General features: G+C 38.7%; 1 protein-coding gene across 8 annotated transcripts in view; it reads left to right on the top strand.

The window, feature by feature from the left end:
* Positions 1-27,042, top strand: part of ANKS1B (ankyrin repeat and sterile alpha motif domain containing 1B) — a gene marked incomplete at its 5' end in the record, with an annotated part of 434,494 nt that overhangs the window by 327,591 nt on the left and 79,861 nt on the right. The window contains one exon of one of the 8 annotated variants that reach the window (XM_082773379.1): positions 17,166-17,210. The exons of 6 other annotated variants lie outside the window; for them this stretch is intronic. Of the gene's footprint in view, positions 1-17,165; positions 17,211-17,435; positions 17,491-27,042 lie in introns of those variants that run through there. One more of the 8 variants, XM_082773378.1, reaches the window with a different exon arrangement.

Here is a 27,042-nt window from a genome sequence, read left to right as displayed (position 1 = left end):
CCTGGGCAAAGAGCATTTCTGGTGTTCTAAAGAAAATATTTCTTTAGATCCTAGGGATGGGGAAGAAAAACAAGGAAGAGGACATGGAAGGGGACACATAAATAAACTTGGGACTCTGAGGAGAACTGTCATGACAGAGTTCAGCTTTCTGCATTCAGAAAACCTTCAACAAATAGTCAGTTTGCAACATGATTTTATTTAGACATCTGTTATTCCTGTTGTAGAAATTAATAGTGGCAAATGATATGATCCCAGTATGTATAGCATACTGATTAGGGATTCTTGTCTGCTTTCTTTCTGCCTTTCTGCTGTAGATCTAGCACACCTGTTTGCATTGGAAGCATTTAGTCATACTCACTTTTTAGTTTGTCTTCTACCATAGTTCTTCTGTAATTTCTTCAGTGGTAATTCTCAGTGGTTCTAGTGGTTGGCTAAATGTTAGATTTTATCTTTTGTTCCTGAGGTGGTTGTATTTATTGGTGAATCTGATAAAACAGTGGTTTCACTCAGCTTTATAAATGTGCTTTAGCTATAGCAAATTGAAAATTTTATTAAAGTCTAGCATGGCAGCTGTCTTACTTTGAATCATCTCTATAGAAATATGGTGCAAAAATAATATAAGGTTTTATTATGAAAACAACATTTTCAGGGAAATAACAGCAACAAAAAATGGAATGAAGCAAATAAACCTTCAACTTGAGAGACAAAATACAAAAATTGTAAAGCACAAAATAGATCTTGCTTGACTTAAGGGTGCAGATTTGGGGAATATTTGTATAACTTTTCATACTTGAACAGGAACATAATAGTCTGCAAATGACTAAAATGTGAAAGAAGGAGAAAGACTGGATTTTGTTCACAAATGTATATGTGGCAGCAAAGACATAAGATTAATGAAAGAACAGAGTTGAGTATCAATGAGGTCTTAGAGATACAGTGTGTAAGACTTCTGGAAGTGGCTGAAAATTCCCCATTTGGGGTCCTTTTAATATAGGCTGTACAAAACAAAAAAAAAAATAAATAGGTAATAACCTTGTATTAATGGAGAGTTAATTGGACATTAACATTTTGTACTTTCAACATTAAATCGATTTATAGAAGTTAGAGATGGAGAAAATAGTAATATTAAAGACAAAATAACAAAAGAGAATACGGTTCAAATGACCATGGACAATGAGTACACACACACAAAAGTGAAGTTGATACTAGAAATGTAAAACCATTATTGCAATATCTTGTTGGGTTTAGGAAAATAAACGTACTACAGGGATATGTCAGCCAAGAAGGGCAAAAATCAGAAAAAAACAAAAAACAACAACAACAAAAAAAACTACCACAAAAAAGCAGTAAGACCAGTAAAACAACCTAAAGTACTCTGGTTGGCCAGCAGCACACTACTGTAGAGAGTAAAGAAATTAGACTTCTAAATATCAGCAAGCACATCTTGAGGGTATATTGTTACACTAATGTTCCTTAGCAGATAATCCTTTTTTTTTTTTTTTTTTTTTCTATTTTTTTTCGTACTAAAAACTACAAGTATGTATAATTTCAGCATTTGAAACTTGTCACTTAAATGTCTTAATTTTCAAGTCAAGCCTCCATATGGGACATTGATTTTGTGGACCTCAGATGTCTGCTGCTTAGGCTTCCATGACCTTCAACTTTTCAGGGTTCCTACTGTGAAATTTAGGACAGAAATTGACTGTATCTTCAATATATCTTGGATGCCAGACATCTTCACTGTGAACAAAATTTTCATTCTATCATTTCCAATTTTTACCAGATCTTGAGATACTATTCCAAAAAGGTTTCTTTAACTGTTGGTCACATTTATTGTGATTGCTCTTTTGTGCCATCTGCCTTTTTCAATGCTTTATTTTGTAATACAATCTGTCTTTCTTATTTCAGATGTTAAAAGGGTGTGTTTTATTGTAATTTTTACTATATCATGTTTTTAATAACATCCAGAAACTCTACATTTATCAAGGGAGTTCTCATTTGGCAGTTAAATTATTTTTATCATAAAGTGGATGTTATCAGATACTTTGAGAGGAAGCGTGAGACTGAAATAATGGGACAGAGATCAAAGCCAGTAGCTATACAGAGTTTCTTGAGAGGAATCCCTGACTGGAAAAGAGAAGCTGGCTGTTGGCATTTTTTTCAACAACTAATGAAAATTTCCCAAGTGGTTAAACCCTCTAATAGTTTGGAAGGAGTAATGAAAAGTCATTTCAGACTAGCACAGAGTTCCCAGCAATGGTTTACATGTATTCAGTTTGCCCTTTGCTGCTGGTACTTTTTCACCACCTTAAGCTTCTCTCCTGAAAACATGTGGAGGATCAGTCCTGCTTATTTCAGTGATTATTCAGAGAGTAACTGTAAAATAGGTTTACACTGCTGCTGATTTTTCTCTAACCATTGTATTAAGACGTTCTGATCTTTGCATCAGTATTTTTGTGTTTTATCAGTATTGAAATTTAACCTCAAACCCTTAAATAAACATGATAGAATAACTACCTGTGAGTATGCATATTCCTTTACTAAAAATCCTCTAGATAAATTTAATAATTAAAATTCTAGTAGTAAATCAATAGAAGTGTTAAAATATTAGTATATTTTCACCAAATTCCTTTATATCTCATTAGGAACTTTAATAAATTCTGACTTGTAATTAAGACCAAGTGTTTCATTCAGTTATCTGAATTATACTCATTTCATATCAATTTTAACATTACTGCCTTTTTTATTATTTAAAATGGATTTTTTTAAAAGTTTTGAATGCAGATCATGGAATGCAAGAAGCAGAAAATAGTTGTGAAAGATAGGCAGAAAAAGAATTGAAGATAACAGGAAAAAATGATAATGATAAAAGGGTTATTAATGTATCAAATGAAAAAAATATGAGAATTACACAATTTAGGTAATTTATTGAACATAGTGAGTCAAATTATCCAAAATATGACTCAGTAAGAAAAATTAATCTGCTTTCTGAAAATAAATAAATAAATAAATAAATAAATAAATAAATAATCCCCTTACAACAGCAACTAATTAGGTAAAATGTTTATATAATGTGGTCTGTGGTTTGTTTGCTAATTTGTTATTTACTCACAAGGAAAAGCACCATTCATTAAACCACTAGAAACATTTTGTGCAGTGTTATGGGTTTTCTTTACAGGACATCCATCAAAATAAAGAGGACTGCAATTATTAAGATCTGACAACTACACAATTCAAGTGATAAATTTAAAGCCTGTTTAACTACAGATTGTAACCTGCAATAATCTCTAAAAATATAAAGCACTTAAACATTTATGTCCTGAATAGTCTATTTTGAGTGCTTTTGGTTTTCAAAAATTGGTAGAGGTTTATCAGGAAAGTAAATATTACCCTGAAATCATATGATATGTTTCTGTTTCCTGTTTTTGTCAGGGCTCAGTGAGGGCTGGCTGCTCTGTAATGGAGGGAATAAAATGGGAAGAAATATAACATCAAAAAAGAGATTTTTCATTGTGATTTTCCTCAGAAATGTGTGAGATTTCCTCATGCATGTTGCAGCAGTGTGTAGACTTCAACACACCCAGTACTCTTTTCCCTCATTTACAGTAGAAAAGATCCTCTAAAAACTGACACAATGATACTGAAAATGTCTATTGCATTAGCTGTTTTCTAACTAGTTTAACATGACTGGTTTTGGTGATTTTTTTTTATTTTTTTTTTTTTTTTGTCAGTAAAGGTGTGCTCCATAGCCCTAAAAAATATGTGACCATTACCTCAGATTAAGTCGCCATTTCCAGGACCAACTTTGTTCATTCATAAGCCAAGTGAAGTTTTCAGCACAGACAGACAGAAGTGTTGAACAGCTAGCTGGATTGTAAGAAAACAATGTCAATTAACAATCATTTAGAGGTGCTGAGGAGTTCATTGCCATGTAAGACACACAAAATGTCTTACAGTAGCATTTCAGCTATCTTAGTTATCCAGCCTTTCCACCAGAATCAAGAACATCTTTTCCAAGGAGAGTTCTTACTGGAAGCTTCTTCTTGAAGGAAGATTCTCTTGCTTTCTTATCTCAAAACCGAGCTTTACTGGAGAACCATAAGAGTAATTAATTAACTGATCTGAAACATTTTTTACCTATCAGGTTTGTCTGGAGAATAAGAACATTAAATAATTTCTGTGATTGCCTTTGTTTATACAAACCTGATAAGGCAAAGTATTTCTATGAAAGAGAATCATCCGATTTCCCTCTCTAACTGAATTAATTGCTTCTTGGAAAGGCAATCTTTTACTTCATGAAGACCACCCTCACCCCAGCCTGGACTGATTTGCTCTTGGCAATTCTCTGCTCTGATCTTAGAGTCAGGCAATGTGATTAGCCTTTGCTGTTGCTGTCATTGCTTAAGAGCTAATTTAAAGTATCCTTTGTCTGCCATACATTTTTAAGACAGAATGTTATCCTGGTGCTGTTATGCTTTTCTTTCCTTTATTTCTTTTTTATCCAAGACATTAGAGAAGTATGTAACTGTGAGTATACATGGAGTGTCACTGAAATCCATCAGGTTATGTAATTTATTACAGGTTTGGGTTTTTGTTTGTTTGTTGTTGTTGTTTGCTTGTTTGGCAAGGGGCCTGGCTAGGCAAATATGTGAAGTGCTCCACTAGACAGTACTATTGTGCGGGTAACAAAAAATGCAGGGAAAGACAGAAAGGGAACTTAATTTTTGTCCTGAAATATGAAAAATATGGAGCAGCAAATTGTTTTTTCAAGGTTGAAAGATTACTGTGTTTTCATTCTGGTAAAAGAGGTAAGGTAATATAGTTTATATGTCTAAAATAGCATCAAAAGTTAGTTTTTCTTATGAGAACTGTAATTCTAGAACTCAGCTATTATCATTGGGCCCAAGCATAAAGGTGGCAGAAGTTAGTATAAGTTTTCCCCCATTAATACATTTCCCCCGTTAATCACTATTTCAGCTACTGTGGACATACGGGAGAGAAAATGCAGAGATGCTGATTTAGTCACTGTTGATTATGCAACAGCAGATAACAAAAACAAAGTTACAGATAACACAACACTTTGTGTTTTTATAAAATCATGTATAAATATAGTAAAGCTGAATTAATTTCTACATAAATCTCAATAACTTCTAAAGAAAAGCTGCAAAGAAAAGTAGTTTTGCAGGAACAAGGTTTCTTCACCTTAATTGTCTACTAAAAACAGATTGAGTATCTTTACTGAACTACTAGCATTTTTTCCTTGCTATTTTTGTCTGAGAAGGCTCTGTTCTTCTCTAGGATCAGATTTTAAGGAAAATGTTTTGCTTTTCAATAGTGTTGTAGTTGTGGTGGGTTGCTCCAGTGGCACAACCCACTTACTTGAATCACTATATTACTCTCCAGATTGGTAAGAGTAATTCCATTATTTTTTCTTTGCTGAGATCTGTGCCATGCATGTGGCAAAAATGGAGGGTATAATGAAGAAAAAAAAAAAAAAAGGACAAAATACATCCAAATTTTCAGTGTATTGCATTGTTTATGTCTCAAAATGTCATTACAATTTTCTATTTGAGCTCAATATGGTTATTTAAGGTTGTCTTCTTTTCTTCAGGTTATTTTATCAGAAGTAAATATATTGTTAAAATTGATTCCATGTTATAGTTGGTTTTAGTGATTTGGCCTCTAAAAGATGTCATTTATTTGATAAGACATTGTTTTACATAAGTAAATATGAGTTGATATATCCATTATTTAAATACTGCAAAAGGTTATACACATTATATTTATTTATCAACAACAAAGCTGCCTGTATCAATAGCAAACAGAAACAGTTTGATTTCATGCTCCAGATTGGAAAAACAACTTCAAAATGCTGATTATCCCAGAGCTACCTTTTCTGATACCCTGAAAGCAATTGTGTTGTTATCACCACCTGCCACTGCCTTTATAGATTCACAGGTGAAGATGAAAATTGTAACCAGTAAATCTTGCAATATTCAAATGGAAAAAATAACTATCAAAACTATGCACTCCTGGAAAAAAAAAAAAAAAAAAAAAAAAAAAAAAAAAAAAAAAAGAGGGAGAAAATGAAGGAGGTTTCTTTCTAGTGTGTCCAGATTTTGCTGGGTACAACAAAAACAGTATCCATTAGGGAAGAGGTGAGAGGGTGAGAGGTGCAAGCTTCCAGGGATTTTGACCCATTTCTGCCTGAAACAACACAAAAGAAAGAGAATGGCTGAGAAAAATGTTTACAAAAGAAACACAAACCCCATTGACTGCTGTACATGAGACTGTATTGGACTGGAAAGTTATGAGTAGACTTCAGGCTACTGGACCAAAAATATTTCAAACTGCCCAGAAGGATAAATTTCCAAAGAGTTACATTTTTCTCTGCTTATATTTGGATTGGCAGTTTGTTATGTACTAGTGTCTTTACTAAAGATGCTGGTACCACTCAAAGACTGGCACAAAACAGGTGAACAAAACTAAGTCAGGCAGCCAGCTAAACTCTATTTTTTTTTATTTTTTTAATTGTGGAGAAGATGCTTTTTTATCTGGTAGAATTTCAATAACAAAAATCTGAGTTGTCCTGGCTGTCGTGCTTATAATTCCTTCTAGGCAGTCAAATCCATTTTCTAAAAAGCCCGCTCTCTGATACATGCATTCACCCCACTACAAATTAGTGGACATCTTTATCTCCTAACAGATTTTTTGTCTTTGAGGGCCTTTCCTCATTCCTACTGCCATCCTCACTTTGGAGTGTCAATGTAATGCTGGAACTATATGCATAAGAACTATCAGACCTTCAGATTTAATTAACAGCTAATTAAAAGCCCTTCTGGCCCTTGTAGTTAATACTGTGCTGAATTCAAGAAATAATTTGGATAGGTAATTACGAATGCTATTTGAAAATAATGAATTAAAGCATCTACAAGATTTTACCTTGACAAAAAAAAAAAAAAGTGATTGCTAAAATTGTCACTGACTAATATGTATTTGGGAAGAGCAGGCAGCATTTCAAAAGAAAAAATATATTCCCATTGTCTACAAAAGCTCATTAGAAGTCAGAAAGAAGTTCATAAGATCTCCAAAGAAAATGAAAGTGCTATAGATTAAAAAATAAAATAATAAAAAAGTAATTTCTTAGAAATCTTTTGAATGGATGAAAATATGCAACATACAGTGCCAGTCAGCAGGGACTGGGCTTTGCAACATGCTGGGTGTGATTGTCTCACCGCAATTCATATTACAAGACTGGGGACCAAGTAGTCACTGTCATACACAATTCAATTTTATAGTGTTTTTTATTGCATCTTTACAGCCTTGAAAAAGTTGTTATTTACAAAATCAAATTTATTCTTTGATAATCTGGCTTTTCAGCCTGCTTTTTATTCACTCATGCCCATAACTCACCATTTTCTCTTTATATTATAAGGTTACATGGAAGTCCTTAATGTAACAGTATTTGAAGCAAAACATTTATGAAAATAAATGGTTTGTATATATAATAGTAAAAGTCTAAAGCACCTAGAGGGTGGTTTAAATACTTAGCACCTAGAGGGTGGTTTGAAATTGCATACAATGCAAAGGGGTAAATCAGTCTCCTATTTTTTTCACCTTTTAGGGAAAGCCTTAGCTTAGGGTAGCCACAGGGTTGTGTGGACTTTAGATGACCTCTAGGGGTCTCCTGGTGCTTTCTCTTCTAAAGCATGAGTTTTAATCGTTTCTGAATCCCCCCAAGAAATCAGACTTCTTGAATGTTTTTTCAGTTTAAGCTAGTGATAGCACGAATATTTCTTCAGATATTATACAGTCTTTCCCAATGTTTAACCTAAATTTTCTCTTCTATGTGTTAAATGAGTTCCTCAGTTGTCTTTGATTAATCCAGAAAAATGGCCTACTTTATGACGTGCCTTTAATTACTTGTAGACAGTTTCCTCGAGATGGAAATTGCTTAACTCTTTAATCCCATGTAGATCTTGTTTTCCAAATGTCTGAATTCCTTAGCTAGAGTGCATCTCTTTTAAACACTGTGTCGCTAGACAGTGCTTTGTTCTTTTAATCAGTGTCGAGTACTGCATAGCCATCTTGCTCAGTACTTGGGTTGAGTTTTTTCAGAGGGTATGAAAAATAATATCTGAGCTTAAAGAGGACACAACAAACAAGGAGAAGGGAAAGGACAATTTGAAGGCAAAGGAGTGATGTTAAGAGAGACAGCCGGGAGTGATGTTAAGAGAGACAGCAGTTGAGAGAGTTCTGAAATTCTCCTGGTGGCAGTCGGGCATAACCATGGACAAGAAAGAGATGATGTACTGATTAGCCCAGGAGTATGTACATTATGGCCTTTCTTCTATACCAGTGTTCCTATGATCATCTTAAATGATCATAGGATCATTTTGCCATAAATTCTTAGGAATGAAATGCCAGTATCTTAATACAGCAAAATAACAATTTTATCTCTTTTGCAGCAGGGTGAACTATTAATGTAGGATCAATTTATATTTGACCCTGAGAAGAGAATTACAGGTCATTGTACCTTTGCTTTGCATTTAATATATAGCAATCCCTCCTGCTCTAACAGGTATTTTCAGAGTCATTACTGTGGTTTTGTATTTTTATAACATATCTTGACCTTTTGTTATTTTCTCAAACTCAAAATTTTCATCTTAAACTGATTAAATTATGGAATCTTCATCCTGTGAATATTCCATAATTTAAATTTTCTTTTAACTCTGAATCATAGTGAGCAACTGAAACAACAGAAATATTTAATGGAGAAAATATTCTGAAATAATTTAATTTGGACATAGCCAAATATTTGTTTTGAAATTTCAATCAAAACAAAATTGTAGCAATGTAGTTTAGAAGCCTGCTGTACTCATTTTCTTGTGGGATCACTCTCCACAGAAATATTTCATAATAGTCTGTAGTCTATTGAGTTATCTGATTGACCATGATATTTGTTCAGAAGGAATCTCATGCTGTAGTGGAAATCAGACCTTGAGGGACTTTACCCTTCTGGGAAAATAAATAAATCTTAATCATTGATCCCATGAGAAAGTCACTGGTTTGGAAAGATACTCAGTTTCTGTATTTTATTGACTTGAAAAAGTTGACTTGAAAAAGAAAAAGTGATTTAAATGGAGTATTTTGTTTTGTTTTACTTATTCAAAATACATCCTCCCAGGACAAAATGCTTCAACTAGATTTTCCAACTGTAAATTCAATATTTTTAGTGAAATGTGTTAACTGAGAAGCAACCATGTCTATCAGTAATTTAGGATATCTGAATAGGCTGGTTATTAATGTTCCTGCTTATCTTCTGATCCTCTTCTGACTCTTTCTGATCACTCTACTTTATAAACCATCTATGAATCTGTTAATAGTATATCGACCAATTTTACACTTCAGAGTCTCAGAAATAGACCATTTGCATCTAATATTTGTATATTGCCAACATACTATGACCACCATTATAAAGCAGTAATTATTATGCAGCATGGCATTTGACACCAATTCAGAATTAAACTTTTTTTTTTAAACAAACCATCTTACAGTACCATTTAATACAGTACCATTAAAAAAAAAAAAAAAAAAAAAGTAGTGTTCCATTATCTTCTCTGTGCATTTCCAAAGTCAAAGGAAGTTTTCTTTCTTTACTGAGCTGATCATCTCATGGTATTTTCAGATTATCTCAGATTACTTTCAATTCAGCAAAAAAGTCATATTTTTCAACTAGCTGTCTAACTCAATTATTCCTTCTGCTGTGAATGGCAGGTTTTTAAAACAATATATTTACAGGAAAACAATAGAACAAAGCAACTTTTATTTCATGCTTTCTTCTTTTACACAAAGATAGTCAAGCTGATAAACCACGTGTCTCCTTACTTCTGTTCAAGACCATATAACTGCTTCTGTTCTCCTCCAGAAAACATACACACAAACATTCATGTACATTCATTCATGGTTCCCTGTTTGGATTATTATCTGATAATAAGGAGGCAAAGATTCTATTCTACAGTCCTGAGGTAATATTCCAGTTTATGAATTTTGTCAAGATTTTAACTCTATTTCATTGCTTTGCCTTCTGATCATTCATTAAATTATATCCATTCATTCATCTTTGTTTTCTTTTTTAGTTAGTCAAACTTAGAAAAACCATCATGGTCACAGGAATAAAATGGTTCTATGTACTTTTCCAAAACTTCTGTTTCTTTTAATGATTTCTAGAATCATTTACCTACCATAAATCAGATTATACTTTATAGACATATGGATATTCTGTACAGAAACATTAAAGAGGCTTCAATCTAGATTGTATATGAGCAATTTACAAATAGTTTCTTTCAGAAAACTATATTTTCTTTCAGAAAACTATTTGTAGAAACCTAAAAAAAGTTACCTTTAGAAATTATTTTTGTATCAATTTGGGTTGCGGTCTCCTGATTTTTGTATTGGTTTAGTGAAATAAGCAAAATGGAAAGGCCTAAAACTTGTATTGTCTCAAGAACTCCCTTGTGCTGTCTTCTGCTTACAGATAAACTGTCTTTACAAATATTTCATGTTACAGGCTTGGGGCTGAGTGGCTGGAAAGCTGTGCAGAGGAAAAGGATCAGGAGTGTTGGTTAATGCTTGACTGAACATGAGCCAGCAGTGTGCCCAGATGGCCAAGAAGGCCAACAGCATCCTGGCTTGTATCAGAAACAGTATAGCCAGCAGGACCACAGAGGTGATCGCCCCCTGTACTCTTCTCTGGTGAGGCTGTATCTCGAGTACTGTGTTCAGTTTTGGGCCCCTCACTACAAGAAGGACATCAAGGCCCTGGAGCATGTCCAGAGAAGGGCTATGAAGCTGGTGAAGGCTCTGGAACACAAATCCTGTGGGGAGAGGCCAAGGGAACTGGGATTGTTTAGTATGGAAAAGAGGAGGCTCAGGGGAGACCTTATTGCCCTCTACAACTACCTGAAAGGAAGTTGTGGGAAGCTGGGGATCAGTCTCTTCTCCCAAATAACTAGCATGTGAACAAGAGGGAATGGCCTCAAGTTGTGCCAGGGGAGGTTTAGGTTGGAAGTTAGGAGACTTTTCTTCTCAGAAAGAGTGGTTAGGCATTGGAACAGGTTTCCCAGGTCATCGACCCTGGGGGTGTTTAAGAAAAGGTTGGACCTGGTGCTTAGGGACATAGTTTAGTGAGTAACATCGGTGATTGGGGGACAGTTGGACCAGATGACCTGGGAGGTCTTTTCCAACCTTTATGATTCTGTGACTGTATAACCACCATCATCCCCAGGAATTGCTCAGCTCATTTCGTGACATCTTATCTAAAGGTGTCAAGGTTAAAGTGGTTTGTATTTATTCCTTCCTTTGGCACTCAGGTACTAAGTAGTTCTCAGACGATGAGAACCAGATGTGTCAACCTGTCTGAACGAGTTATCTCCATTCATGCATTCAAGTCTTATTCAGATCTTAGATGTCTTTGACTGATGCTGGTTAAAAGAAATGTAATCTGTTTGTCGGTGAAATTCCTTCCAAAACCCCAGCAGCCTGCAGCATGAGCTCCTGCAGAGCTTCCAGCAGTTTCAGAAGATAGCCCCAGTTATCTCTTTGAGTATGGATCCTGCAGTAACTCCAGGTCCACACGTCTTTGGATTGCTATTTCCAAATAGGCTGTATAGGCCAAATTTATCAACTTCTATGGACTTCTCTTCAACTCTGTACAAGTTTAAGAAAAAAAAAATCAAAATGAAGATTTATTCTGAAAGATAGGATCTTGAGCTTCTAATTATGAGACTGGAAGTAAACGAAATATATAAAGACAATTCTGTTATTAGTATAATAGCTAGATTTCTTTCTAGTTCTTAAGTTTTCTCCTCAGGGAAAGCAATCAGAAGGGTTTGTCCTATACAGCAAGATCCCATCCGCTGAGTGCTGACCCAGAGCTGAAAATAAAACCAGCTTGCAGGACTGGCAATAATTTCCCCAGGAGACTTTCCTGCTTAAAACAGCATTCTGTGAGTTGTCTTTGTGTTCAAAAGATGACAACTTCCTTACTCTTCCTCACTTTAAACTTAAGTCCTTGCTTCCTACCCAAGCTAGTACAGCTTTTTCATCTCTTTTTCAGTTAGATCCTTTTGCCCTGATCTATTACAGCACTATTAGAAGTTACAGTCTCTGTCAACTTATATACCATAAGAATTAGGTACATATGTTTTTCCAAGTGCGGTCTTTCTTGCAAGTTTAATTTTCTTTAAGGACCATGTGTGGTACGTAAGTCCAATAACAGACTTTTGCAACTCTTGTTTGTAGAAATCCCTCTCCTCTGCTTTCTTTCTCAACTTGATACTCAACTTTAGGTACAGGGTCTATTGGCATCTTATTTTGAAAGTATAATTTGCTACTAAAATTTTCCAATGATATTTTTTTATCTACTGGTTTCACAATATGATTTTCTTGCTTAGTAAACATACCTATGCAAGTATTTACTTCAATATCTGAATATTATTATGCTCATGTGTACTTACAGTAACGTATGTTATGGAGACAATCTGTTTGGTCCCTGTTCAGGGAATTCAAAATCAATTAATGTGAATCTGAGAAAGGAATGTAGAAACAGTTCTCTTACAAACTTTAAAATAATTTTATCTTGCTTTTATTGAAGATTTTTTCCCTACAAGAATTAATTTTATCTTGTATCACTAAAGCAGTTTAAATTAGCAAATACTTATCTCTAGCAAAGAGTCAAGTTATAAGGCAGAACATTTTAGAAAAAAAATAGCACAAACTTTATTAGAAGAAATTATTTGAACAATCAGAATATAATACTGTTAATTTTTGCTAAAAAGAAGCTGCTTTGACTTAATTTCACAGAATAAACTTTATTACTAGAGGATAATAATTTTCTATGACTAAAAATTTTCAGTATGAATTTAACTAGATGTTTTTTAACAATGAATTTTAAGTAGCAAACAAATTTCATCACTTTGTTCTAACAGATATTTTCCCTGAATATATGTGTAACATTGTTTGTCAGTAGGAAAAGTAACTGCTAGAGGCCATTTTGCTGCAAATCTAAGTCTGTTTTTACTTCTTCATTGGAGTGTGGTGATAGTGTTGGCTTGAGACTGGGAAATAAGGGATGTGAAAAACTCTGTGGATGTGATAACTGTTTTCTTTCTTTAATGTGGTCTTTTTTGCTATAGATGAATAATGATCCTTCTCCAAAAATAATCTAATATAATCTGATGACCCTAACTCTCCAACTTCTGACATTGCATTTGTATTAGGTGTTTCCATTACTTTCACATAGACCCATACTTGGGTCTAGAGTCCATGGTCATCGATGTTTTTGCCTACAAGTGGTTTCCATAATGATTTTAAGGTGCATATAGCTAGAAAAACAAGCATAGGAAAGCAGATCTAATTTTAGCCAGGAGTGGAGACTTCCTCAGATTGCTACCCTGCTGGTCAGATATTTTTTGATTTATACAAATGTCATAATGATAGGCTTCTCCCATGAGGCTAGTTAACAACTAGCCCTAGTCATCTTAGGATTCCTGAATCCTTTTTTCTTTTTTTTTTTTTTTTTTTTTTTTTTAATACACTCTGGTAAAGTCACTGCTGCTTATCCTAAAATGCTGCCAGGTTAGAAGGATAACATGGTATCCACCTTTCTCCATCTTTTCAGACCTATGAGTTTCCCTGCAGCATCACAACAGCTAAGAGAACCAGGCCCACAAATTGCCCACTGCAGAGGAAGTTTGCAGTGAAATAATTCTGAAGCCATTCATAAAAAAGAACAACTAATCTGACAGGATTGTCCCAGTGCTGTAAAAGAGAAAGCAAGCTGCCTAGCTTTCCTGCCTACAGGAAAAATCACGGCCACCAGAGCAGCTCCTCATAGTAATCTACAAAGAGCATAAACAAAGTGTTGAAACAAGCTTTCATGACCACGATCAGCACATCAGCATACGTTGCTGATCATTTCAATGAAAAGCACAGTGAATTCATAAGAAAAGAAAAATGTTTTTCTGATCTGATCAGATCCAACCACACTATCACAGAGTTTGGCCTTGACATACATATCTAGGATTTTGGAGCTTTGAAAAGTATTTGCTAAAACTCTTTAAACTGATCCCTTCTACCGAGATCCACGGTACTAAAATAAATTATTAATCTGCCTTTAGGAAAAGACATTCACCACACTTGAAACACGCAGTGGCCCAAGTAGCCCTCAAGCCAAAACTGCAGCCTCTCACTCCCATTTCTGCCCAACCTGTAACATCCCCAAGAAGGTTAACCAAAGAAATGGCCTGTTCATGGCCATGAGGGAGGCAACATTTTTCTCTGTATAGTAACAGATCTCTGACAGAACAGACTGTGAAGTATCCTACCATACTTTCCTGACATAACAGAGGTAAATGGTCCAGTACTTCATTTATTTTTATCTTCACTTATTTGGACCTGTCAGCATCCATGGTAGCCAAACTTCTCTTTGATTCCAAAACAAGAGCAGGGGGAGAGCATGAGGTATGTCTGCCTTTGGCTGGTGGCAGCATGCAGGTGCAGATATGTCTCACTAAGCGCTGACACAGCCATGACACCTACTCAGCTACAGGCAGACAGACCTCAGAGAAAGAGCTGTCAATTCAAAAGGAATCCAGGCACCATGAAGGTGAGAGTGGCAAAATGGGAGATGTACCTCATGCTGAAATTATGCAGATCTTTCTTCTCAACATAGTCCAACAATCTGGGTTCATGTTTGCCTCCTCACCAAACTTGTATATTTCTAAAAATGCCCTTTAAATCACCATCTTGCCAGAAACCTTCATCCTTTCCTAGGATTTGCTGGTTGTTACACACTTACTTTCTTCATGCAGAGCTGCTGTAGTCTGCAATATGTTACAATCAATGGAGGTAATGAAGTTTATGGCAGGTATAGAAAATGGCTACCACGCTCTGCCATCATCACATCAGGCTCACGCTGACATCCTTAACTTGTTCCTTCTCTGGCTTAGATTCCATTAAGGTATTGCTCCTAATTCAGAAAGCTGTTAATGGATCACATCCCATCTATAGCGAAAATCTGATTTCAATTTACAAACGCAGATCACACAATCCAGGACAAAGAGAGCTGGAACTGTGCAGGAAGCCTTCTTAGCTGGAGAGCTAGAGACATGGTTCCAAGGTATCAGAAAAATTTAGACAAACTTGTAACCATCATTAAACATTTTAAGGAAATACTGCCAAGCTGTCTGCTTTAATGTCCACCTTGATGTCAGAACAAAAAAATGAAGCCATTTAGATGTAGTACTTTATCCTGCATTAACATGTTTTTAAACAATGGGAAAAAAAAAAGTTTAGAAATGGTCATTTTCATACCTACGGTCTAAATCATTGGAATTCTACTCATGAAACATTTCAAAATGTTTATGTTTTCTCCTGATTCGGGATGAAACTAAACTTTTGTATTCTGTTCAGTCTGTCTCCGTATGGACTATATCAAATCTACATAAACACCAGACTGCATCTATAAGGTTTTATTGAAAAACAAGCTGTGAGAAAAAGCAGAGTCTCCAGTTAAAATCAAAATAACTTTCCAAACCTCTTCCTGCGATGCGCTTTTGAGTTAATGCTGAAGGTTCCCCAACATTAATTTGTCAGGGCTGGTTAACTAAACTCAGTTACGATATCGAAGCTTGCGTTACTGCTTTAAGCAAACCTTTCAACTCTTAAATAATCAACAGTTGCTATTAGTGATTCGTAGAAAAACCTACTCTGCTGTCTTTGCTCACAGACATAGTGCCGTGTTCGATGTCAGTTCCACACTACACCTGAGCAAGCCCAGCTGCCCTGCTATGAGCTGGTGAACTGGGTGGCTACATGCCCACCTCCAAGGGGCTTTTTGTTGAGAGAGCAAGGCTGGGCTGAAAGACCAATTCTGTTTATAACAAAGTGAGCCATTTATGAGTGTGATCGTTTACTTCTTGAAAGCTTTGCTTTTGACAATTTCAGCCTAGTGGTGGTTTAAGACCTAATGAAAGCTCTGAGGGACAAACACAGGAAAGAGCCCCAGAGAAAGTTACTTTGGAGCACAAAGCTACCCATGCTTGAAGTTTTGTATAAACGCATGCAGTTGGGCATGCAGAATGAAAGGGTGAGTGGATTATGTTGCGACATTCAGTCAATGTGATGTCTTGGAGAAATGTAGACAGTGGACTTGCCCTGCATGTGCGCTTCAAAAGCATGCCTTGGCAGCATACCAGGCCAGCAGCTTCCACATCGGTTGGTGGCTTGCTTCCTCTTGCACTGTACATTTCAGCACAGTGACTTTGCTGCGTACAGCTGTGCCCAGACAGTGACACTCTTAATTTTTCTCTGACTTTCTAATTAAGCTTTGTATTTCACAGGCGATGGCATAGCTATCTCTCCTTGAGGCTTGGTGGCTCCAAAGCCAGGGGGGTCATCTCACCTGCTGGCGGCTCCAATAGCTCTGCTGGGAGCGGGCCAGGGTGATGCCACCTGCCTTAGGAACCATAGCCACCGGATCACTTTGCCTTCCAGGACGGAGTCAAATTTTTTGACTTGGCAAAACGTTTCATCTGGCCCCAACGGGCTGAACTTGCTTGATAATGTGCTCAGCCACCAAGTGTCTCGCTTCCTCGGGGAAGCAGAGTGAGAGATAAGAGCCACCATGGGGGACCGAAAGTGCGGCTCCGTCCTCTGACATTTCCCGAAGTTAAATTGGAGGGGCGTTCTCTTCTGCGCTCCGTGCCCTTTATTAGGCAGCGCGGCGGCTGCTTAATGGGATGCACTTACTCAAGTAAACAATCCTGTGGGATGCTTATTTGTTCCTATTACCGCACGAATCCCAGCCCTGCTAAGATTTATTTAGAAGCTGGTGTTAAAAAAAAAAAAAAAAAAAAATGCGTTTTGCCGGGGGAGCAGCGGGAGGTGCCCGCGGGCCGGCGGCGGGGACGGAGCTCCGCGGCGGCTCCCCTGGCCCCCGGGGGGATGAAGGGAGGGGGGGGGCAAGCTCCGGGTCCGCCCGCGCGGGTGGGCGCGGAGGATCCGCCGGCCCCGCATATCCATAGTAACGGCGGGGGCCGGGGGGAGGCGCCGCGGCAGCTCCCCGCCCGCCGCAGCCCCGCGCGGCGCCGGGACCGCACCGAGCCGCGGTGAGCGCGCGCGCGCCCCCGCCCCCGCGCCCGCGCAAGGTTGGGATGGGGGGGGGGGGGAGCGGCGGGGGCGCGCGCGGCGGCGGCGGCTGCTGCTGGACGGGGAGGGCGGCGGGGGCTCCGGTGTGCGCGGCTCCGCGGCGCTCTCCCTGCCTGACTCACCGCGGGGCGCGTGGAGGATGCTGAGCGCCGAGGGGTAGCGGCTGCGAGCACACGCCGGGCCCCCCCCCAAGCCCCTCTCTCCCCTCCCTCCCTCCATCCATCCCCGCCCCCGCCGGGCTCGGCAGCTCAGCCCCGCCGCCGCCGCCGCCGTTCCTAGGTGAGACCGGGGGGCAGGGGAGGGCCGGGCGAGCCCCGGGCGCGCACACGGGGGGGGGCGGCCACGGGGCCACCGGGCGCCGCCCCCGCCCCGCCGTGCGGCCCGGAGGGACGGGGACGGGGACGCGGCGCCTTCCCCCCCTCCCCGGGGGGCGGCGGAGCGCTGGCAGCGGACCCCCGGGTGTGGGGGCGGGAGGCTGCGGCTGCCGGTTTCGCAGGATTATGTCAGCCCCGGCCTCGCCGGTGCACCCTCCGCCGGCGCCGGGGCGGGCGGCGGCGGTGGCTGCTCCCGGCCGGCGGCGCTGCGGGGCTCCGCGCTCCCGGGGCGGGCGGCGGGGCCGGCGGAGTTTCGGCCTCCCGCCGGTGCTCGGGGCCGGGGATGGAGGCAGCCCTGGTGGGCTCCCTCCTCCCGAGACGCACTCAGCGCCGGTGGGCGGCGGGGGGGAGCCGGAGGGCGGCGAGAGGGGTTCGGGAAGGGCGGTGAAGGGGGCAGGGGGGCGCGTCGGGACCGCCCGGGGCTCCGGGGCTCTGCAACTCGCCCGCGCCCCGCCGTCCGAAACTTGTTCCGGGCGCGGTGGCGGCTTCACGGCACCGCGGCCGGTCCTGTGTGCTGGCTGAGGGGCCGGAGCGGAGCGCTGCGGACGGCCACCAAAAAATAAAAATAAAAGGGGAATAAGGGGGGATGCGAAGCAGAAGCGTGCGGGGTCGTGGTGCGCGCGGTGGTGTCTCGGGAGGCTCGCGTTGGAGCAGCGCATCTTTGCGGACAGTTGTTGGACCGTATGGCGAGAAGGCGCCGCCGGTATTAGGGGAGGCAGAAGCGGTACCTGACAGTTTCCTTTGGCACGCAATTTACCGCACACGTGCAGGAAGGCTTTTCGACAGGCTTTTTAACATGTGGGCTAAGGCGTGTTGCCATGTGCCTTGCAAAATGCCTCCCGCTCTCGCTGGGATCAGTGGCGGTGTTTGCCCACATGCGCGAAATCAAGGTGTGCTCCAGGCCGTCCTCGGCAGCACCGGCGGTAATGAGGAAAACTCCGGTGTCCGTCTGCGGCGGGATCACTGGCGTGGTGTATCGTAACGATTCCTTAGAGAGCATCTTAACTTCTTCTCCTAGTGAGCCACAGAGTAGTGATGAAGCAGACCCCGATGTGACAGATAGTAACTTGTTTAAATACGCATTAAGAATCAAGCTGTCATGTTCTGTATATGCCAAAATGTAAAATACAATAACCTGCTTAAAAAAAAAAATTAAAAAAAAAAAAGTCAATGGAATAAGATCCATTTGCATGATAATAGGGGCTTTATCATCAATAAGTACGAATACACGTTATAAGTATTCCTGTAAAGTTGATACTTTTTTGCCAGGTAGGAAACCTTGATCCTGCAGAGTGGTAATTACTGTGATGGGCTAAAACTCCGTTCTGATAGCATCCTAAAAATCTCCATAATACAATGAAAAGCATGGAGCGTAAGGGATTTTAACTGATGAATTTTGGTCTAGCAAGACTTGTTCGCTAAAAGCTCTGTTCTTTTATTAGTATGTGTATATAAGTAATAGCAGCTGCGCTCATGTGGTCACTCAGAGACCCTTCTGACCTTGCACACCTGAGAAGTTCTATTTCAAGGATTTGTGCAAGTGGTTGGCAGGTTAAAATTGCAAGAATTCGCTGATGTATTCAAAGTAAACTCTGCTTTTTGTAGTAAAGGTGAACTTCTTTATTTTATTCTTCAGAGAAAGGAGATGTGAGAGGTGGGTAGAGAGAAATGTATCTAGTAAGAAGGCAAATTAAAATACACTATGCCTATTCATTCTATTTAGAAGGCATTTAAATGCAGTACCCTGAAATAAATTTACAAAGCTAAGGGCTTGATGCTTTTTCATTTAGCACGTTTTTCTGCAGAGGGGGAAATGACATATCTATGTGGAATTGGGCACATGGAGTTGAAAAGGGAGGTTAGAAGATGGGAAAATTAGGAACAGAGCTGTCAATGAAGATACTGTCTGTTGAAAACTGCAGCAAACTTAGTAGAAACTAAGGCAGATTGACGCTGGGTAAGAGTTTCACTACTGAGGAACGTGAAGAAGGAGCCGTGACCCAGGTCAGACATTATTTGCCTTGCGCTTTGAGAATAAGATATATTGTAAAGGTGAGAATTCCATGTTGGCAATGCTTATTTTAATTTATTTCCAATAATTGGGAGGATACAGATTTTGCTTTCTTGTAGAATGGACGTCTGATGTTTTGGTAAGGATCTTTGTATTTATTCAGTAAGTGTTAGTGATGGGCATAATGAATAATAGGAGACTTCCACCTTGCATTGAGTAGACTGAGAAACTGCCAAGCATTGGATTTAAGATCTCTTGGCCCTTGGTCCTGAGTTTTTACTCTGCATGCAGACTGGAAGTTAAAACAGAAATGAGTGAATGGTATAATTCTGGGTCCAGTCTGTATTTGTTTGCCAGATGCTAAGCAAGACAATGTTACATTCATAGGACTGGACCTTTTCCTTGGCAATCCTATTATCACAATGCTTTGCTTGTTAAATGTTGAAAATTTACATTAGTCTACCAAATCAGCAATGGTCTTGATGAACTGGCCAATTTTTTTATGCAGAGAGGTATGATTTGCAATTGTTTGCACATTTGGGAAAATGTTGGTTTATGCTAGTTCACATTTTCAATGTTATTTTCACAGTTATATGAGCTACAGGCTTATTTTTAAGAAATCACAGTCAAATTCTAGAGAATAACACCTTCAGAAAATTGTTCCAGCCTGGCACTCTTTACAATCCAATGTATTTTTTTCTTTTTGTGCAGGCAATAGCAGAGGGCTGCTTGTGTTTGATCTTTTAGTCCATGTGCCAACTATGCCAGCTCGTCTCCAAGACAGTAGTCTTGGTTCCTAGTATGAAAGGGTCATGATCTAGATAAACCTGTCTTTGACAAGGTAATCAAGCTAGGAAAAACATTTCTGTCATAGTCTGACTGCAGTCTCTATCCGTAGACTTTCAGTATATTTTTTTCCTTTGAGGAGAGAAGCTAGGAAATGTGATAATCTCTGTAGCGTTTGAGCATGTTAACAAGTACCGTGAGCACTGAGATTCAAAAATCTTCGTATATTCAAAATCTTCACATACCTTATTCTCAACAGTTTCTTTCTATAAACTACGCATCTGCTTCTTTATTTGAACCTTGACCTCTCAGAGGTCATTTTGGTTTACGGATTACATGTAGAGATGATGCAGAGTTGCTGGGGGAATTTCAGTGGTCATGTTGCTTTTGCATAGGGTCAGATATTTCTCTGGGAGAAGATGAGGAGATACCTGGTTTGTTTGTTTGTTTGTTTGTTTGTTGTTTGTTTGTTTGCTTGTTTTCCTGCCATTCCGTTTATGTACTCTGGAGCAATGCATTTTTCTGAAGGTCCTGCAACTAGGAAATATTTTTTCCTCTCCAAAGACTTTTTTTTTTATTATTTCAAAAGGAGATATATGTAATAATTTGTGTTTGATTCATTCTCATCAGCTTGAGCATAGCGTAAAAGAAAGGAAAGAATCTCATTGACATTCATCACCCCCCACGAGTTTCTCTAAAGTGTCTTGCAATATTGCAGTGGGTATGTGTGCCCAAATTCATGTTAGCTGCAGATAACAATCATTGTGCCTCGCGTAAGGGAATGATGATGCTAGTGTTAACCAATCATTAACCAAATGTAAATTGTTTGAGAGCCAGCCTCTCTTTCTTGGAAAAAGAACAGTGATTCTGAGATGAGAAGTTCTCTCAGACCTCATGGACCAGCGAATGGAAGCTGTTCTTATTGTCAGAATTGGAAGTATTCTAAGCACAAAGGGAAAAACCAGGACCACCTCTAACTCCATTCCTTAGTTACCACCATCAGCCTCCTAGTAATGGATTATTTCTAATCGCTCCTCAGTTGACTGAGGAGAATCTCTGCAACGTCATTCTTAAAGTCAACCAATGTCTTCATAGTCCTTGCCTGCCCCATTCCTGTGGGTTTTCACAATGGACTGTGTCTTTGTGATACCTCTACAGAAACTGCAGGAACATTCAGGCTGCTGTGTTACAGTGAAATGATGATATCTGGGCCTTTGTCTCCTTTTCAGTAGGACTCAAATGCCAATATATGAGAACTGAGATCAAGTTAAAGTCAAATGGCTGAAATGCAGCTAGATTCAGGAAAGAGGTAATGAGCAAGGACAGTAGCTCTGAAGATCTTCTAAAGTCTCTGGCTTGTCTGTTGCTTGATGGCTCTTGTTCAATATTATAAATTGGTGTTCAATACTGGAGCATTTTCACGTTATAGATGGTTCAGATTTGGAATTTTTTCCCCATGTAGACATTTAAATCATTTTCAAGACTTGTGTGATTCCTTGCTAAACTACCAAAATGCGTGGTTTTCCTTTGGGAAAACCAGTTTCAGCTAGTTGAGAACTAAGTAATTACAACCATCCTGGTTCTTCTAAGTGTAATACACATGCTATGTGATTACCACAAATGCCAGAAATATGTGTCTGGTGAGCAAAGAAGGTCTTAAAAAGCTTGAGGAGGAAATTTTATCCTAGATTTTTACTTGTGGAGTTTGCTCTTATTAGAAACATATGAAAACATGAACTGGGACATGTTAAGATATGATGTACCTCTTTGCTTATGTTCTTACAGATTTTTGGTGTAGGAAATCCAAGGTGATATGCATGAGGCTTGTTCTTCTTTCTGTCCCTGGTTCCTGCAGTCAGCAAAGATCTAAATAGGTTTTATTGTTGTTTAGAACACTTTAAGTTTTGCTAATGTAAAAAGGGTAAATTTAATGGTAGCTGCAGTAATAACAAATGAAGTCAGCAGGGAGTTTTACCTTTCTGACAGCAGATTTTAGCCCATTGTTTAATTTCTGAAGTACTTTTTCCAGAAAGTGCTTCTCTGCAGCAGGGAATACACATTTAGGTTTTTTAGTACATTTAAATGTAGTAAAATTTGAAGGTGATAAATACTTTTTCTGCTTGTCTGACTGTGGATGATCATGGAACATCTTCATTTAGTTGACTGGTCTTGACTGCATTGTGGAGTCAGACCTTCAATGCTGCTAGGTGTTTGCATGTATGCCTTACCACATATGAGGTTCCTTATACATTGAAGTTAAGCTTTGGCAAAGATTTCAGTGAGAATATATGGCTTTTGTACAAGGCTATACTGAAAATCATTTATTTCTTCATCATGTATCTGTTCAGTGAAGAACACCATATTACACTTAATACCTTTTTATTTTTGAGTATTGTGAATGACTCTAAAACCACTGGTAAATTGGTAAGCCACAAAAATGGTTGGATGTAATTATTCCTAATATAAGAAAATGCGAAGTCAGTTCCAGTGTTCATCGAGATTTATTATGTAATACTAAAATGTACATGGATATAAGGAATAACTATAAATATACACATTTTACAGATATAATGTATGTTCATCTGACTGTTTTTAGGCTTCGTCTTGCCCAAATGAAATTGGTACGAAAGTTATAACTTTAAATAGATTTATAAAAAGTGATTGTAGAAATAATATAGCAATTTCATACTGTTATATAAAGTTTTAGATAATGTCACTTATTGCATAAATAAATATATTGGGTATTTGTCAGTTTGCAAATTGTTGATGTACTTAAAATTCAAGGTAACTGAAGACTGTCCAAGTATCTACTGGAAGATCCCATAATCAGAGAGCTGTTATGCCATTGTCATGCTTTGTAATGCTTTTATTTATCAGGTATGATTTCAGATATAACTGAAATCTGGAAAAAGTGTTACTTTGTTAATCATGCAGTCACCTGGCAAACTCATTATTAATGAATACCCAATTGGTTTGTGAAACACCTGCATTATTATTATATGATAAAAATACATAGAACTAAAACATTCTGTACTAATATTTATAAATCACCACCGAGGTAAGTGGGTATTGGAGTGAATTGTCACACAGAAAAATTCTGTAGCAAAACCTAGGGGATGTATTGCATGACTCATTTGTATTTTTACTGAAGCCATTACAAAACTGAATGCAAGTTGTTATTTTTATTTAAAAACTCAGCGTTCCTGCTCTTAGCACTAGCAAGAAACAAGATACAAGGTTTTTCGTAGATCTTTGCAAGTACGTCTCAATCCTAATCTGTGTTATGCTCAGCTCAGGTATCTTGAAGCAAAGATTGGCTCTACAGAAGACACATTATAAAGAGACTTCCAAACCTTATCTTTTTTTTTTTAAACCTCACAGTTAAAATACTAAGTGTAACAGGTACTCACAGGTTTGAAAATATGTGGTGCTCACATTTTATAGGGGTTTACCCAATGCTTATTAATTTAATTATTTGACTGTCCATATGAGTTTTACGTTCCCATGCAAAATGGCAATAAATCTTTGATATTGTCTGAATACCGCAGCATTGCATTTTAAGAATGAAAGCATAGAAAGAGTACTAAATATGACAACTATGGTTTTCCACCTGGATTCTGCTGATAATATCTTTGGGTTGTTGGTTGTGTTTTATTTTTGAGTGCTTCTAAACTGTTGTCTGCAGCCAACCATCTCAGCTCCACACTTGTCCTTCAAATACTTTGCACATGCATTAGTCGCAGTCACAACACAGTACTTGTGTGGCGGTGTCCGCATCATGTTCATTTCACAAGCATTACATACCACCACCGCCCTCCAACTGCCAAAGGATGCCATTTTGGGTTGACCTGAATTAAATACACCCATTCCAGCTCTAACGTTTGCTGTGCCCATTCCTGCTCCCTCTCTAAGGCTTGCTGTAGCCATTTTTATTCTTTACAGAGCTGTCCGGGACTAAGTGGTAGTTGTGCAGTGATGATATATATGTACAAGTGTACATAGGGCAGGAGAGGAAAGCATCATCTACCCCAAAGGGTTACACTCAAAGTTTACAAACAAGGTTCTCAGCTGGTGTAAAGTGTCATAGCGCTGTTGATTTTGTTGAGTATGCAGGCTGAAGACTGTGTCCCATGTACTTTGTCAGGAGTAATCCTCCTGAATACTGGGAAGAAGGACAAGCAATAACATTTTTAAAAAGAGTGGGTTCATTTACCATTGCAGTAAATCAATGTTTGGGGAGCTCCTGAAATGCTGCTCTGAAAATAGTGAGCATCCCCCTATTGCTATCTCTAGTATGGGAGCACTAACACTGATAGAAACCCTATAGATTCTTTCTAGAGATGCCTCTTTTGGTGTGATTGTATTTAGTTCTTGATTCATTTGCATTGTCCAGTTAATAGGCTAGAGCTTCTGAGAAGATGAAATGTTGAACAGGAAAGCTTGAGACCAGTGTTTTTAATCTTTGTTGCCTAAAAATTAGGCTCTAAAGTTCATAATTCAATATGTGATTTTCAAAGGGAGAGATGCCTTTAGAGAAAGCATTATTATAGTTGATATTCATCTCTGTAAATGCTGCTTGTAGAAACAGGAAACTGAATTTAGGCAATCCTAATTTGGAAAGCTGGGCTGTAGATTGTTGATTTTCCCTTTTGAACTATCTTTCATTAAATATGCCATGTTCTACTATATCTACAAGCAAGTGACCTTCCTAGGTTGAAAATTTTGTTGAAATCCTTTGGTCTTGATATTTAAGGATAGTACTTCAGGACTATGCTTCTACAATCAGACTATTGGCAATGTTCATTAAAAAATAAAGACAATTTAAAGCACAAAGTAAAGAGCAAGTCATAGTCCCCTAAATAATCATTTTTTCCCATTTAAATAATACTTGACTGAATTTAGGTGATATTTTCTTTGTTATTGTGTATACCAAAGACTGCTGTAGTTGACAGAAAATTGTGAAGCTTCTGTATTTCTAATGAAATACTTTCCTAATTATTCTCACAAGTGAGGAAAAACTACCCTTTCTGCTGACCCTTGATGTCGTGCAGCATCATGCATGTGTTGTACCCTATGACTTGCTAATGCCTTGTTGAAGTCTGCCCACAGTAGCTGAGGGCAGTGGCTTGTTTGACCGAGAAGAGATTCCCCAGCCTGCTGCTTTTTGGTGTCTGAGGCTGCTTAATCTGCACTGGGATTTTGTGAAATAAGAGCCCCTTTTTATCTGCAGAGCATAGCACAGATTTTTTTTAGAAAATGACTTTCTTGCTGTATGGTATTAGAACTTCATGTAAGAAAAAATATTTTGCTAAAGGTAATTAGAACAGAATTACTATAAAAGAAACAATCTGAATCAAAGTAGTTGATATATACAAAAGGGCAGTCACCTTTCCATTTTCTTGCATTGACATGCACCCTATTTTGAGTTATGTAACACAAGTAATGGGATTGTTATTTGACCTTCATAATCTCATTATAGCTCTGGAGGTACAATCCTTGCTTTTAGTTATCTGTGTACGATGATGATTTTATAGTTTAATGCAAAACTGTTGATTCATGGAAGTAATCCTGTGTTCATGCATTATACAGAAGCTATATCTGCTGTTTCTCCTATTGCTAGGGGGCTGATGTGTCACATTTATAAAAATCTTTTCTTTAGAGTATCTTATTTCAGCCACCACAACCAGTTCTGGTTAAAACCCTGTTATGTTTATCCTAATACAGTGATGACGTAACCAAGAGGGTGAGGGAGCCAGTTAAAAACTAGTAACATTCTTGAAGCAGTACTTGCATTTATTAGGAATGTAGTAGTCTATACAAATCAGATTCTCTGGGAGAGGTGGTATTAGCAAGCAAACATGTCTACCATTTCCAAAGACAAAGTCCTAAGCTTTTGCCATGGTGCCTTTGCACTTCTCCATGGGTGAAGGAGAGGTGGAGCTACCTTACTGGAGTGTGCGAAGAGTATCCCTGCAGATGATGATCTCCAAGGCAGATCTCACCATCCATCTTCATGTTGTTCCTCCCATTCCTGCTCTCCCCATCTCAGCATAGGACCCTGCTGAAGAGGATGAGACAATGGTCTGGATCTCCATGCTTGTGGGAGGGAGTGGGTGGTCGAAGCTTAGCTCAGCCCTGAGGCATCTCCACATCCTACAGACTCGAACTGAGGATTAGGGGATCATAACTATGAAAAAGTGACTTCAAATCACTTTTTGTCACACATTACTGCAGTGATCAGAGGATCTCGTCCAGCAGTATGAAAACTGGCATAGCCAAGTTCACACTAAAGGTTTCCATGTTGCTGCATTCACACACAGAGCAGTCTGAGTTTGGCTCACAAACTTAAATGACATTTGTGAATCTGTGTAATCAAATATGGAGGTATTTACATAATTACTGAATTATCAGGAGTATTAAGAGAGCTGTCATGCATTATTATGCTATAAAACCTGATATCTTTTGTAGACTATGACACATGGAGTGTTTTTGTTTATGCTTTTGACATATAACAAAAGATTGTGTGATGCATTCAGAAATTATGTTGACACCATAGCAATCTCTGTCTCTCTTCTCTACACAGCAGTTCCTCAAAAAGAAAAATGTCGATTGTGGTTTTCTGTAATCTGAAAAACGATAAAAGTTGAGGTAGTTCATCAA

Source organism: Aythya marila (assembly GCF_965140915.1).
Source record: "Aythya marila genome assembly, chromosome: 1".
NCBI classification, from domain to species: domain Eukaryota; kingdom Metazoa; phylum Chordata; class Aves; order Anseriformes; family Anatidae; genus Aythya; species Aythya marila.
Note: the sequence above shows the minus strand (reverse complement) of the source record. Positions and strands in the feature narration are given on the sequence as shown.